Here is a 15,837-nt window from a genome sequence, read left to right as displayed (position 1 = left end):
AATAAAACCTTTTGCCTCAATAAAACGTACACGTCTTTTATACATTGATTGTAAGAAGGCATATCTTTTTAATACAATAAATACTATCTTTTTTCTTAACGTAAAAATAATTGTACGCAAAATATTTTTTAAATAAATAAATATTCGAGTGATTGCACATTTAAAAAAAAACGTGATGGTTAAAAGCGTATGTACAAACATAAAATTACCTGAATATAGTGGGATCCGTGATGTTTGATCGTTTTGTCCTCCGTTTATTGTATATTGCTGCTATGCATTTTATAGACGTTTGACGCAAATTAAGACCCGACGATATTATTATATCTCCTTTGTTCAAACAAGAACTTTGTAGCAATTTCAACTCTGTGTGATCAGGGTCTCCTACCTCCTGAATTTTCTCTGAATACTGAAAATAACCTGACTAACATCCACCTGTTCATAGTATTACCACACTCATCAAGAATATTGATGCCAGCAAAGCAACTGGTCCTGACAATATTCCATCCAAAAGCTGCAACCAAAACTAGCACTAACTCTTGCAAAGCTGTTCAGTCGATGCATAATGGAAAATTGCATCCCAACACCTTGAAACCCCTCATTAGTTTATCAAATATTTAAAAATAATCGGGATTTGTCTTCTGCATCTCGATATAGGTCAATTAGCCTTCTGTATGCCATGAGTAAATTGCTTGAATCCGTATTAAATAGAGAAATTGTTAACTACTTCGGCAAAACATAGCGACAGCTAAGAGGGAATTTACGGAAACCACTAAAAAACGCATCGAAGCACAAAAATTAGGAACTCGTGACTTCTGGAAAATCTACAACAGTGTAGTAAATAATGGGCAATCAACAATTCCCCCACTAACCAACAATCACGAGGTTCTTTGCTCAGCAACCGAGAAGGCTAACATGCTTGCCAGTCGGTTTGCCTCCAACTCTACACTGGACCCTCTAAACCACCCCCTACCTGACTTTCCTATGCGGACAGACGCCAAGCTAGACGATCTGGAAATCACCCCTGCTCAGGTGCATGCTATCATAAAAAACCTTGACACTTCCAAAGCATGTGGACCCGACCTCATCCCAGCTGTGCTATTAAAAAAGTGCTCAGCCGAAGTAGCTCCAGTTCTCTCCAAACTCTACAACAAATGCCTTAATGAATCTTGCTTTCCGAGCTGTTGGAAAACTGCTTCTGTGGTACCAGTATTCAAGAATTCTGGCGAAAGAACTGACCCATTAAATTATCGCCCTATTAGCCTCCTTCCACTTTTTGCCAAAATATTTGAGACCTTAATTAACCATGCTCTAGTCCAGCAACTTACAGATGCTAAACTTCTGACCGACCATCAATATGGATTTAGACAAGCCCGTTCCACGGCAGTCATCCTCACTGTAATCTCTGAACGCATATACCATTCACTTGACAAAGCGGGAGAGGGCAGAGCGGTAGCTCTAGATATATCTAAGGCTTTTGACAGGGTATGGCATGAGGGTCTCCTCAGGAAGATTAGATCTTACGGTATCACTGGTAGAATACTTAACATAATTAAATCCTTCTTAGATAAGAGAAAAATCCAGGTTGTCCTCGACGGTCGTACGTCTAAACAATATAATATAAATGCCGGAGTGCCCCAGGGATCTATCCTTGGTCCTCTGCTGTTCCTGATATTCATAAATGACCTCCCCGATAAAATTGCCTCTGAGATGGGTATATATGCTGATGACACCACACTCTATAGCAGGCACGACAGGAAAACAAATGAACATATATCTAAAGTAATGGCAGAAACTCTAGAGGATGACCTCAAATCAGTAGTGGAATGGGGACAAAAATGGATGATAACGTTCAATGCCACCAAGACAAAACTGGTTTCATTCAATAATTACAAGAAACCTTCTCTACCACCTATAGCAATGGCCAACAACTCTTTAGCTGAGAGTACGTCTTTCAAGCTCCTTGGCCTAACGTTCACAGGAAACATGAGCTGGAACAATTACATCGAGGGCATTGCCAGGGGCGATGCGAGGAAGGTGGGCTCTCTCTACCGTGCTAGAAAACTTCTAACACCCGAAAGTATCCTGTACCTCTATAAGGCCACTATTCGCCCATGTATGGAGTATTGCTGTCATATTTGGGCCGGTGCATCGGCTACTAGTCTCTCTCTCCTTGACAAGGTTCAAAAGAGTCGCAAATCTGATAGGCCCTAAACTAGCATCTAAACTTCAGCCTCTGTCCCATCGTCGAAACGTTGCATCCCTTTGCCTGTTCTACAAGTATTATAATGGTGAATGCTCTGAAGAACTGCAAGCACTTGTGCCCCCACGACGTGAACACCCTCGACAGACCCGACAAGCTGCAAAATCCCACCCCCACACTGTAGAGATCCCTAGATGTAAAAGATCCTTCTACTCCAGTAGTTTCTTCCCCAGAACTGCTAGACTTTGGAATTCCATTCCAGGTCACTGCTTCCCCAACTGTACTGACATGCATAAGTTCAAGTGCAACGTGAACCAACATCTCGCTGCCCTAATCCCTACATAGTGCCCCAGTAGATGTTTCCCCTGATAGTAGCCCCCTACACCAAAGTGGCAATGTGCCTTGTTTGGGGTAAAAATGTAATTAAAAAAAAAAAACAAAAAAAAAACAACCTACTCAGCGACAAACAATATTGTTCTGTCTGGCAAGATCTACGGCTGATGTATTGACTGTAATTTCACATAGGATCAGTGAATATATCGACGGGTGTTTGCTCTCTTTTGAGAGCAAACACCCGTCGATATATGATAGAGTTTGATATAAAAGTCTACTTCACAAGATTTCCAGATATGGAATATTCGAAAATGTCTTCTCAGCCATGAAATCTTTCCTTTTCTCTCCAATAGTTTTATACAAGTAGTCGTTGATAGGCAAAAGTCTGAAGCTGAAGCTGAAAGTATCAATACTGGCATGCCTCAGGGATCCATCCTGGCTCCAACACTCTTCCTTATCTTCATTAATGATCTTCTAAATCACATTTTAAGTTCATTCGTCAACATATATGAAGATGACACTACGATCTATGGCAACGCACCAAAGATCAAGATCTCCCTTAATCTCAGATCTTTAGCATGTGAAGTTATGGGGTAAAAAGTGGCTGGTTAATTTTAACGTATTCAAAACTAAACGCTCTAACCCCACTTTGCACTAATAGTTATGATTGGTTCTCGACTAAACGATGCCCCCCGTTTTGAGAAACTTCTAGTTTCGACTGTTACTCTAGATCTGAAATGGAATACTTATTTCAAATTTGTTGCCAAGGTCGCCGGAAAAAAAATTGTTGCATCATTTTACCGTCCAGAAGATATCTAACTCCCGACATAATTCTCTACCTGTGTCCTAAAATGGAGTGCTGTTATCATATCTGCTCGGAGCACCCTATTCTACCTTGACAAGTTCAAAACTGGCCTAACCTAGTGGGTGATGCCCTTTTTTCTACCCTGCGACATCTCTCTCACAGAATAGACGTTGCTAGTCTGACTCTGCTTTATCGTTATTTTCATGGCAAGTGCTCGCATGAGCTTCAATCTATGGCCTCTGCCTTTCAAACTTTCACAAAAACAACACTCTTCTAGCGACAACCACTATCAACAGTTTCAGCCATTCTCTATCTGTGCCTAAATCTAACCGCAAATTCCATGAATAAAGCTGCTTTCCTAGCACTGCCCGTCTGTGGAACTCCGTTTCGGTGGTCTGCTTTCCAGCTGACTACAATATGATCGTCTTCAAGTCCAATGTAAACAAGTTCTTATTGGGCAGCTCCCCCAAATAATCCATTTCTACCCTATTTCCATCAATAACTATTAAAACGCTTGTCTCAGTGACTACCGTACACTCATTAACGTTTATCCTCAAGTGGCGTTCGGACCTTGATAAGTGATGACTCCCATATAAAAAAAATGTGAGAATAATAACGTAGTACGAAAATCAAATTTATTTTGCGTATTATTATATAGATACCTTTAATATTGCATTTAGAATGGGCGAAATGTTTATATTATTGTGACTCACGTGATTGACTTTTAACAATAATCAATCACGAGCTATACATTCGTAACATCTTTGGTTTAGTAAGCGATATCGCGATCAGCAATTAAAGTAGTATCTAAGGATATAATGCTTAACTATGAAATCAGATAAAAAAAAACGGAATGTTTTTGGTAGTACAATTTAGTTCGCTTTTTCAGTTTTGTTTTTATCTCATAGCCACTAACGGATCTTTGGTAAACATTCATGAAACATATGCTAGGGGTGCATCTGGTGTACCTCATCTTTTTATATTCTATGGACGTTCCAAAAGTAATGCCGTCTATTTTTATTCCTCGTGAATTTATCAGAAATGATTGCATATTGCATTGTCGTGATGACTGAACTTATGCATTCATAGCCTGAAAATTTTATCTCTATTGTATACATGACGGAAGAAGATTCTGAGAAAGTAATCCCTGTCATGGACATGTAACCCTTCACTCGAGAAGGTGGTTGACCCCTTTTTATCTAGAAATCTCGGCTCGTGTAGTCTAGTCTTCTCTGGGGTTGTTACATGAAATCTGGTATGCTTAAAGTGAATATCGAAGCAGCAGGCAGGAAGAAAGACAAACTCATGTAGTCTATCTACAGAAGCTTAATTTCGCAGAATTATGTACAAGTTTTTACAATTATCACTCAGTTTCTGCAAATTCTTTTCACAGTCTCAAATCTCTTCACAGATAGCGACAGACGGTTGAATGAGGAAGGTGTAGGGGTCACGTCTATTCTCGGATTCAAAAGCAATCTGCTTCAACTCCCAACTCTACTCTAACTCTAAGTGATTTTTGCACGACAGTCGTATATATATAGTAAGGTATGTGAATGGGGTGGAAATTCTCCCAGCCAATAAGATTTCGCCACGAAATCGAAAGTTTTAGGTTTTGCGTGGGTACGATTCCCATACCTGAAATCTGAATTACTCATTCTCACGATTTCCAAGGGCAGATGTCAATTCTGACATCCGACCTTGAGTTCATTTAAGACCAGACAATGTTATAAGTGAAATTTCCTGTCATCAACTTTTAGCCGTAAAAATATATTTCTCTGGTTTCAAACAATATCTATTTTGACATGAAATAAAATATATATATATTTATCTTCTCTATCTTAAATCCTTGGGTTATCTGGCGTAACCCGGGAATAAAAAGGTACTTCAGCGTAGTTCTAACGCTCCTCAATGGGGGATTACGTTACAACATGCATACGAAGCAGACAGAATGAAAGCTTCATATTTCAATTAATTAACTCTTAGTATTTATACTGAATACGGCCGTGCTGAAATAAAAAGTTATTTAGAAAGTCATTTTTAATTAAATTATCCAACAGATTTTTCTATAAGTTTGATTTAAAACATATTTTCTGCACTACTAAGTTTGTAGTTAAATTATTATAATTCTTCTTTTTGCTTTTTTAATTTTGAATAAAGTTTAGTTTCAGTATAAATCGAATCGAGCTCCATTTTTTGTTTTTTGAATACATTTTTAAGTAAATAATAAAATTGTTTCTTTTTTCTTTTAAATCCATGAAAAACAAATGTTTATTCACAGAATGTTGTTTAGTAGAAACAACACACAACTTTTTGGAATTCACTTTTTTTTAAATTAATATTGAATAAGTGTAAATCGTGTTTCTATTTTCTCTCTCTTTTTTAATACACGTTTTTGAAGTTAGTATTGTTTTTATGAAAATCTCTCATTCATGATCAATAGCCATACTGTTCAACAGAAATTGCTTGCTAGGTCCTCCTGCGTGACGTCATTTTTCAGTTATTAGGCCTGTTATTACGAAGATCACGACTAAACCCATCGTAGACGTGTTCTTCAACTGATGTCGCATGTAATGATGAAAAATGCCATATAAAGACATATTGTTACACTTTTTCTTACTAGTTTTATATAAAAGGCGTAGTTTATAAGTAATTAAGAAAGCTTAAATGATACTTACCCTGGCGTCATTTTCAGAGTTGATGAATCAAGGCGAATATGAGAAATTATTTTACTCTTTAATAAACCGAATACGAAACATTAAAACTAGATTCAATCGACAATCATTGTATTTCAGAAATATAAGTAGTTCATAATTGACCTTATTGATGTGCAATTGTTACTTTTGTTACTTAGACCAAGTAACGATATCACTTTACTACTTTTTGTTCAATGTATGGTGTATACGTTTTGTTCAATGTGTGACCTGTCCTTCGTAGATCAACAAGGTATCTTACTGTGGCAGGACCCGTCAATCGATTTGGTTTGTCTTAATTTCACGTCAATTTGATATGTCGCTGCTTCGTCGATCTGTCGGCTAGAAGGAAAGCAATTTCATGCACACAAAAGAAACAAACAACTCAGTTCTCTATTCTACTGATTAAATTCAAGATAAGACATACAGATATATAGTTATATACAACTGTTCGTAGTTCAATGTTCATCTTAACAGACGTTGCTGAGTCAAAATAGGTTAATTTCTCTCGATATCGCGGTGGTATAATGCGGGAAAAGAGGGGTGTAGCGACTCTTCAACTGTGTGAACTCTGCTCTAAACTTCAGGTCAACTCTGCGGTTTCGGCTCAGGGAAGGGGTGAGACTGGGCCGTTTCCTGGACCAATCGTATCCAGTTACGTCCCCCCAGGGGAGGTTCTTTCCTCTTCGAGTGCACTTGTGGATTGCAGGCGTTTTTCTCATCACCGCTGGGGTAACTGGGGTACTCAAACCTCTAACCTTGAGTCATCATTCGTTGGCATCGAAAACGAAATTGTTCTCGTTACAGCTCTCAAAGTAACATTGTGTTGTCGCTTTTCATAAAACAATGAAATTTACAATTCCAATCTTCTCTCAGCAAGGCCTTTTGCCGTCACCCGGGTACACCAATGATAATTAAAAAAATAAAAATATATCATATGTGCTTGGATTCTCCAGGATTGCGGGAGTATCCCCCCCCGTGGCGAGTCCAATCGCCCCTGGAACGGTCACGTCACAAATGTATGGTCTATACGTTTTGTTCAATATATGGTCTATATTTTTAAATAGGATTGTTAGGATATCTGCAGTAGAATGAGTTTTCCTAAATCCATACTGTTGGTCAGAAAGATGGTTAGCAGTAACTAGCCAGTTGTCTATTTCTAGACTGGTTGATTATTCAAAGATTTTAACACAGATAAGGGGGAGACTGATAAGGCGATAATTTTGAAGATCATTTTTTACCAGAATTCTTGAAGACTTTTACCACAGAGGTAAGTCCCCAGTTATCATAGAAACAAGATTTGCCAAGACATTTGTTGTACAGATTGCATAGAACAGTGATCGGCGTAGTAGAGCATTTCTTTATTACTCTAGCAGGGGTAAGATGAGATAACAGGGGTTTTTATATAATATCCGTATTTGAGACGAGGTGATGATCAAATCATTGTGTCTAGTTTCTGTCTAATAAGCGAAAATTGAGAGGAGTCGAACGCGGAGTTCAATGTGAACCTATAAGAAAGCAGTTCAGTCTTATTAGTTGTCGTGCAGACATGTGTGTTCGATAACGAGGGAATTATTGATTGCCCATTATTCATCATACTATTTGTTGTGGGGATTCACTCATACTTAATATATGAACTCTCTTGAATGGTATAAATATACCGAGAGGTACTACTCTACGATATATCTCGTGATACGTAATATTAACGCTAACTACTACAACTTCCGTTTTCTATGTATTCTGTATTGTAAATGCAAATAAACTTTTTTCTAAACCACATCCATGTTCGAATTTTTTAGTGACTATTCGGTATCTAACAACTTGGTGACGAGGAACTCGAATACTTATAATACATATCTGGCAATGAAGAACATACAACTAAGCATTAAGAACAACAACAAAACTTGCCTTCAAACAAAAGGAAAAGGATAAACCTACACCAAGGGAGTAACATACTCAATTAACAATATAATATTCCAATTGATACTTGTGTTTGGAGAAATAGTGTTCGAAACGTGACGAGTAAAAGCACGTGTTGCATAGAGGTAGATATTGGGGGACTCAGAACAGATGAGTAGGATAATGAGGGAGGCATTTATATTTATACAGAAGAGAAGATGCTTCACTTATGATGGTGGGAAGGACACATAACTTGGAAGAGTTTACACAAAGTTCTTACAAGATGATGATAAACACATTTATCTTTTTGTTGTAAGGAATGACGACACGAACAATTACAAACATAGTTGGTTCCTTTATTCTTCAATGGACCGATTGGTGATGTCAGGAATTCAAACTTTGATTTACATGGTCTATTTCCTCCCTTCGTTTCGACAAGCCCGATGCAATGTACTGAATGAAATGGCAAGGAACATCAATCCTATTCCAAGGCCTCCATTGAGCCAAACCCACAAAGAAAAACGATTGGCTTGGGCACAAAAATATATGAAAATGGATTGCCAAAATGTTCTGTTTACAGATGAGGCTCGTGCTACCCTTGATGGACCGGACGGATGGGCCAAAGTTTGGAATCCAAATGGAACTCCAACGCCTTATAGATTTCGTCGCCAACAGGGAGGTGGAGGCATAATGTTTTGGGCGGGAATTATTGGGGATAAGCTATGTGGACCATTCCGAGTGCCAGAAGGTGTCAAGCTCACCAGCAATGCCTACACTGCCTTTCTAAATGAGAATTTGTTACCATGGCTAGATGATCTTCCCTTGTCACGTCGTTTTAAGATTATTTTTATGCATGACAATGCCCCATCTCATGCTGCTAGGGCAACTACATCCTTCCTTGGATCTCAGGGCTTTGTTGGAGAAACCCTCATGTCCTGGCCATCGTGTTCTCCGGACCTTAACCCCATCGAACACCTATGGTCAATATTGAAACGAGGAGTTTATGCGGGAGGAGAGCAGTTTTCTTCTAAGGATGCCATTTGGAACAAAATAGTCGACGTTGCCAGAACCATTACTCCATCTCAGATCAAACAATTGACCTCCTCGGTGGACAAAAGGTTGTTTAATGTAATTTCAAAACATGGGGGATATGTGGACAAATAATTCGTTTGTTTGACACTTAGCCCTCGGGATGTGCCTTTGTTTTTGTTAATTTTCCCCAGAAAATGTGTTCAATATAAATTTATGATGCTTTGGTATTGTTTTATTGAGCTAAAACATTATCTTAGAAGACTTGCAATAAAGCGATGGACGGTGAAAATTCCTTGAATATTAAAAAAATGACATAACTTTTTTAATATAACATGAATTTTGATGAAATTTTAGAATTTATCTCACCTTAATACAGTCCTTGGATGGTGTAATTTTCAGCTTTTTATAACTTATATTTACTGAAATATTGATTATTTTGTAATCTGCAATAAAGCGATGGACACAGTTTATATATATATATATATATATATATATATATATATATATATTACCACCCATTTATTACTATATATATATATATATATATATATATATATATATATATATATCATGACTAACTGAACGAGAGCATGCTACGCACGTGGATTAAATAAAGGTTTAGTTCGAAATTGCGCATAGATTACAGAGTTCAACAAAAATGTTTCTGAGTTCGATAAGCTACAACTAAAGAAGTTTAGAGCCTACACCGATCGAAACCTTATGAAAATACCACTCAAGATCAGAACAATAGTGGGAATAATCGAAATAGTACGCTAATAAAGATGTGTTTACTTATGCATAAGGAAAGGAAAAGAACAGTCTTTATTTTATGCAAACATTGTGTTGTGTTCTTTGAAAAGAACCACGAAACAATTGCGTGATCAAGCTAAGGATAGTGGTGCGCTTATTGACACAGGAAGAGTTAGGGTAAGGGGTGTTCGAAAAAGTGGTTGTGCAGGATACCAAACATGAACAGAAGTAGACCATCCTATCCGTCAACCATGTTATTGTTAGATGGCTTAAATGAATAAAAGAAAAAAACAAAGATGCAAACTTACTTTACCCTGAGATAGAAACTGCCATGACAAAAATAGTCTTTATTTATTGGAATCAGAAAAATAAATAAATAATTCGGCACGTTTTTGTTGTCGCAGTCTAAATAAAAAGTTGACCTGCACGTCAGTGGACCCTTCCTTTTCCACTTATCTCTATTCTGTTGTTCTCTGAAAAATGGTCGCAATACGCCGATTCTCATGCGACACAAGCACATTACTCGACATACTTACAAGGATACCCGGCGTTCCTCGGGGCCATATAAAATTAAATAGAAGTGAAATTATATGTAATATTTTTCTATAAAAATGTCTCTCTCTATCTGTCTCTCTCTCTTTCTCTCACTCCCTCTCTCTACCTCTCTCTCTCTCTTTACCTCTCTCTACGCGTCTCTTTATCTTATTCTCTTTTTATCTCCTCTTTTTACCGTCTTTCTCCGTAACCCTCACTATATCTTTCGCTTAATTCATTCCTTTCTCTTATTTTACTCTACAAAAATATGTAATTCAGATACTGGTGTTACCCTTTTCAAATGTAATACTGCATTCTCATATTTATTGCTTCAGGGAAACGCCAAATAGAACAAAAGAATGACATCCTTGAATGCAGGTAATTCCGTTCCTTTCACCCGTTTTCACGATAATATAAAGATATGGTAATACTGAAAATCGTCCAAAGGGATAAAATATTATATCGTTTTTCACATTATTAATTGCGTACATCGGTCAGTTAAACTACAAATTCTGTATCTCCCACTCTCTTACCAAATATAATACATTAATCTTAATGAAGATCATTAAGAGTATTTTACGACCGGGCAACGCTTGGCATCTCTGGCTCAATATAACCTCCTTCTAAAATATATATGAAATAAAGTTAATTTTAGATCGTAAACTTTTTCAACTGTACTTTACGGTAAGTCGCGGATAAGACATTATTTGATTTTCTTCGAATAAGTTGAATGCTCTACAAGTACCTTATTTCTTATTTAAAAATTAAATTACTTGATGATTTTGGGTCATTTTCTGTTATGCTAACTTTTCCGTGCGTCAGGGGAAAATTTTGTTTTTCTTTTGGGTACTATACTGAAGAAGCATATTATTTCTTATTTAAAAGTCATACTCTTCGATGATTTTACGTGATTTTCGGTTTTAATAACATTTATGTACGCCACAGATAAGGTTTTCTTTGTTTTCCCATACAGGTAGAATATTGTACCAGTACATTATTTCTTGGGTAAAATAGTGTACAAGTACCTTATTTCTTATTTAAAAATAAAACTACTAGATAATTTTTATGTAATTTTCTGTTATGTTAAATTTTCTGTAATGTTAGATATTGGCCGAGCAATGCCGAAAGTTGTGCTGGTCAACAAGTATTATGATTATTCAAGCCAAAACCTTTGTCAGCTAAAATATGTTTTAGAATAATCAAAATATTTAGAATAAATTAATTAATTTAGGAATGTAACTTAAAAATACTATTGTAACAAATTACTTGACGACTTAGAATAATCGCATGTAAAAAAAATAAATTATGAAATATTGAAAATATGTAAATAATCACTTTAATTTTGTTTGACGAATCAAAAAAATATTAAATAAGAGTATTTGATAACTTTTCCCTCTGAGTAAGGAGTAGAAAGAAAGGAAAATGATTGCTAAGGAGAAAGTCAACACAAAAGAACTGAATAGCTATTTGACCACTGATTATTATTTTACGCTTATATAATAAATTAAAATTCTATTACGTCTCTGAAGTTTTCAGATGAGGATTGGTTATTCGTATTATTTGGATTATTCGGATTACTATTCTCATCTTGAATGTTATTTTCACAGCTTTTCAGTCGATATAACCTTTGCCTTTCTTCAGATGTGTCTTGTCGAATTCGGAAATCTTCCTATTAAGAATCTGAGCGGAATTTCAAACGAACCCACGGCAGTAACATCCTTTCACAATATGAATTTTTTCTAGATGTATAATGTACGCATTTTGTATATTGTTACTAATAATTATATATAACTATTTATTATTACATATTAATTTATTTTTATTTCGGACTATTAGTCTCATCTTTATTAGTTGTTGTTTTTTTATCTTTTATTGGTTTTTGTTTATTCACAACGTTTCGGCCAACTATTCCTCTGGCCTTCGTCAGGTGGTAACCGCGACGGATAGGAACTTCGAATCTCCTAACTTCATTCTCAGCCATCACTGCCATCCGTAGTTGTTGTCAACAACTAATAAAGATGAGACTAATAGTCAACATGTACACATAATAGATATCACTGACAATATTGCATATTCGATTTAGATGACGTGACTAATTTTATTCTAATATAAATAAAAAAGTAACCTAAGTAACCACTGACAAAAAAAAGATCAGATAATTATCTTAGTAACGTATATTAATGGCATCATTTAGAAGGAATGGTGGTCTTTTTAAGATACGCGGAAATTAGTTCAGTCGGTGGGGGTCAAAAGAGGGATACAGACGATGTTCAGATTGTGATGGCCCCAAGTAGAAGGACTCAGAAGTGGCGATAGTCAGAATCAGCGCCGCAACTTTCAAAAAAGGAAAAACCACCCTTGAATTAAAATAATGTTGCCGAAAATAAAACCCGAGGCTCTATCATTTCTTGGGAAGAATTTTCATTATAGCTTTCCGTTAAACAAGACCAAAGATGGACCAAATATGCTTCCGATTGGCCAGATGTTGAGACCCAGAAAAATGTTATTGTTTGTAGTAAAGGTACACTCTTGTTTCGTCATGAACTGTAATGACATACACTGTATGTGCACATACACACACACGAACTTTGAATCAGACGGTCACAACGCTAGACGATCATAGATAAACACACTTATATAGACACGTCATATATATAACTGTGACACGTATATACAAACGTATATACACTCTCATACAATCTAACCACTAGAATATACATGTATACATAATATATATCACTGACACTATTACATATTCATTTGGTGCCATGACTAATTTTATTCTAATATAAATAACAAAGTAGCCTAAGTAACCACTGACAAATGGGAAAAAAGAAAAAAGGGTCTTTAAAAAAGAAGAAAGAGAAAAGAAAGTACAGAAACACACACAGCCCCAAAGTAAAGAGAATGGGAAAAAAAGGAATTAAACAAACATACACGGAAAACAATATATATAAAGTAATATAGACTGACGGATTAGAAGATAGGTTATTATATACACGTGTTACACAATATAAAATAAACAATAAATAATGACGCACACATACACAGACAAACAAAAGAAAAAACGAAAGAAAAGAAACTTACCGACACATATACGAAAAAAAGTGTAAAGTAATTAAGTAAAAAGAGGCGATATGTCATTATATGTATGTTAAGATATTAATTGGAAAAAAATATATTTTGAGTAACGAGAAAAGGATAAACAAGAAAATATTGAAAGATAAAATTGTCAAGGTGCTTGAAAATCTTTAGTTGGCTTACAATACAAATTGACTCGCTGTTATGAGAACTTGTTCCGGTTCCTCTCAAATTGGTTCATTTTCTTCTTCACTAGCCATTATCGATAATAAAGAATTTCATAAATAAATAAAAATAGTTTAGAGCATATTTCCATTTTATATTCTCACATTTTATAGTTTTAAAATTATCATTTGTTTTGTGGTTTAGTAAGCTTTTTTTTTTAACCCGTCTGTCTTATAATATTTGACAACGTCTATATGTTGCTAGAGTTCAGATGTTCCTTCTCTAATATTCTGTCACATAAGTTATAATGTAATTAATGAAGGTTATATGAAAGAATTCGTTCATGATGTTTGTTTCATTTGAAGTCACCCTGTATAAGTCTATATTAGTTTATTCCTAGAATAAAAGGAATAATACTTATACAGACGTTGTATTCAGTGTTGATAGATCACGCTAAAATATCTGTAATGCATTTTATTTGAAAACATCATACTTTCAATTTATACCGTTTTCCTTATAGCTAGTACTTGTTTGGACACGTTGATAACAATAAAACTATAGATAAACACTATACATTCATTTATGTACCACATAAAACGTCTTAACAATACGTTCGCCATATTTATATAACTAATTTCCATAAAAAGAGAAATTAATTCGTAATATTATCAAGAGGAACTAAAGAGTAAACATATTCTTGTTGTCATGGTTATTATGGTTCAATTGTATTCTAAACAAAGACATCCATTTCAAGCGGACCGTTGTCTTATCAAAGAACCTACCGTTGATTTTATACACCGAGTTTTTCAGCTTGTGCGCTAATAAAATGCGCGTGATATTAAGCTGTATAAGGGTGTAAACTATGGTGAAAATCGTATTGTCCATTCTTAAATCGAATTAAACTGCAACTTTTGAAATTGCATTTTATAACACCTCATCATGTTTGTAAAATTAGTGTAATCGACTAATTATTTTCGTGCACACAAAGAAAAAATCCATGTCCAGATGGTTTTTTTTTCAATTTCCTGTAGATATTTGTGAAAAAAATCAATGTACATTTATTTCATTAATGAGCATTTTATTTATTCGAATAATTGCATGATTTGGGGAGTATATTAAAAAATACTTTACATGGTGATGGACAAAAGATTAAACATGTAATTCCTAGACTTTGTATTTTATCTTTACACGAATAATACATGTAGTACTTACCAACACAACAAACGCCCTCGTGTTTGTGCCTTGTATAGGCATGCGCGACAACAAAACTTGGGTTTTTATAGGCGGAAGTCTCGAGATTGTCAGGAATCTACAGGCGCATGCGCAAGAGAAGGGATTGAGATAGTGGTATAAAGGCAGGTCGTGAGAAGGTTGTTGTTGTTGTTGTTGTCATTGGACGTTACAGTGACGCATGCGTTAGCAGGTGATTAAGAGGCGGTTTATTTTTGTGTGTCAAGTCGCGCACCTCGGTGAAGGTCATATAAATCGTTCACCTCGGTGAAGGTGAAGGTCATAAGCTATTTCGGCTATTTCATTTTGTCTCTTTTCCTGGACAACTATGGCTTGGGCAAATTATACGGATCCACTTCTGTTGTCGACTGAGTCGAAAGGGTTGAGCTGACCTGCAACCTCTGTAAAGTAAAGGGGGTGCATACCGTGATTTCCCCTAAGATTGGCTGGAGGCGCCCTAAGTGTATATCAGCAACTGAGTGCTGTGGAGAAGGCTGATATTACCTGTATAAAAAATGCTTTATACAAGGCATTTGCCATGGATCCCTGTACGGCCTACGAAACATTTGCCACTAGGAAGCTCATGCCAGGAGAAACCGTGGACGTCTTCTTCGCGGAGCTGAAGAAACTTGCAGTTCTATTTGGCAATGGAGTGTCAGAGCAAACACTGGCGTATGCGTTTGTGGCCGGCCTTCCCACCCATGTTAAGCAACTGTTGAGGGCTTCCACCAGCATATCTCTAACGCCCATGGAACATTTGTTAGAACGCGCTCGAGCCATTATCAGAGATGAGGAGGACCTGAGGGAACCGGTTGTAATGATGGCGCAGGCAGCCAAGACTAATGCTGAAAAGAGTCCCAGTTTGAGACCCACAACCAATGGGAGATGTTTCTGCTGTGGCCAGCGAGGCCATATCGCAAGAAATTGTATTAACAAGGGGCGGGGGAGCCCGCGCTGTTTCCAATGTGGTAGCTATGGACATTTATCCCAAAATTGTGCGGGAAATGCATCAGGGGGCAGGACGTCAGCGCCGCCCTGTTCCCCGGACAAGATTTAATTGAGGCGCAACCGACAATAAATGTGTACGTGGAACAAGTGCTTTGTTCAGCTCTTCTCGA

The sequence above is a fragment of the Euprymna scolopes genome, chromosome 2, assembly GCF_053919585.1.
Source record: "Euprymna scolopes isolate OS-2025 chromosome 2, ASM5391958v1, whole genome shotgun sequence".
NCBI lineage: Eukaryota > Metazoa > Mollusca > Cephalopoda > Sepiida > Sepiolidae > Euprymna > Euprymna scolopes.
Note: the sequence above shows the minus strand (reverse complement) of the source record.